Source organism: Octopus bimaculoides, chromosome 27 (assembly GCF_001194135.2).
Source record: "Octopus bimaculoides isolate UCB-OBI-ISO-001 chromosome 27, ASM119413v2, whole genome shotgun sequence".
In the NCBI taxonomy this organism is placed as follows: domain Eukaryota; kingdom Metazoa; phylum Mollusca; class Cephalopoda; order Octopoda; family Octopodidae; genus Octopus; species Octopus bimaculoides.
In genome coordinates, this window is record NC_069007.1 from 18,041,177 (window position 1) to 18,041,830 (window position 654).

At 32.0% G+C, this 654-nt stretch overlaps 2 protein-coding genes across 3 annotated transcripts in view; one reads left to right on the forward strand and one right to left on the reverse strand.

Annotated features, from left to right (window-relative positions):
- Positions 1–654, forward strand: part of LOC106870157 (collagen alpha-1(XII) chain) — a 490,284-nt gene that overhangs the window by 320,652 nt on the left and 168,978 nt on the right. The gene's annotated exons all lie outside the window — the stretch shown is intronic.
- The window catches only part of LOC106868389 (uncharacterized), a 437,000-nt gene that overhangs the window by 286,825 nt on the left and 149,521 nt on the right, over positions 1–654 (reverse strand). The window lies entirely within an intron of this gene.

The window sequence follows — 654 nt, forward strand, 5'->3', positions numbered from 1 at the left end:
TATATATATATATATATATATATATATATATATTTATATATCCACATCTGTATCTATATATATTATTGTGACTGGGTGAACATTCAACAAGCAAAGAGAACTCAATACCGATCATAGTATTAGATATAGTCCCTATACAGCACATAAGACATACAATACATTACCTAAGTTTCATGGCCAGGCCATGGTTTCAAACTCTGGTAGACAATAACACCACATGTCACACATCCATTGGGTAAAAAAGAAAAAAAAATGCATACCCCTGCATATAAATCATAATGGTTTTGCCCAATGTATGGATACCATGTGGTATTGTCCTTCACCACAGTTTAACCCTTTAGTGTTTAAACCGGCCATATCTGGCCCAATATATTCTACATGTTTTATATCCAAACTGGCGATATCCAGCCTCTCACACCTAACCTACATTGACATTCTAAAAATAAACAATCACATCATTGAAACCTCAAAGCTATAATGCATGCGTGGTTAATTCAAAACAATTTGAGTGAAGACGTATTACGTTTAACAGAGTAATCTGAACACTAAAGGGTTTTAAACTACAGCTTGACTATAAAACTTAAGTAGCAAATTTTGTGTCTTAAGTGCTACATAAGGATCATATGTATATATATGTGTATATATATATATATA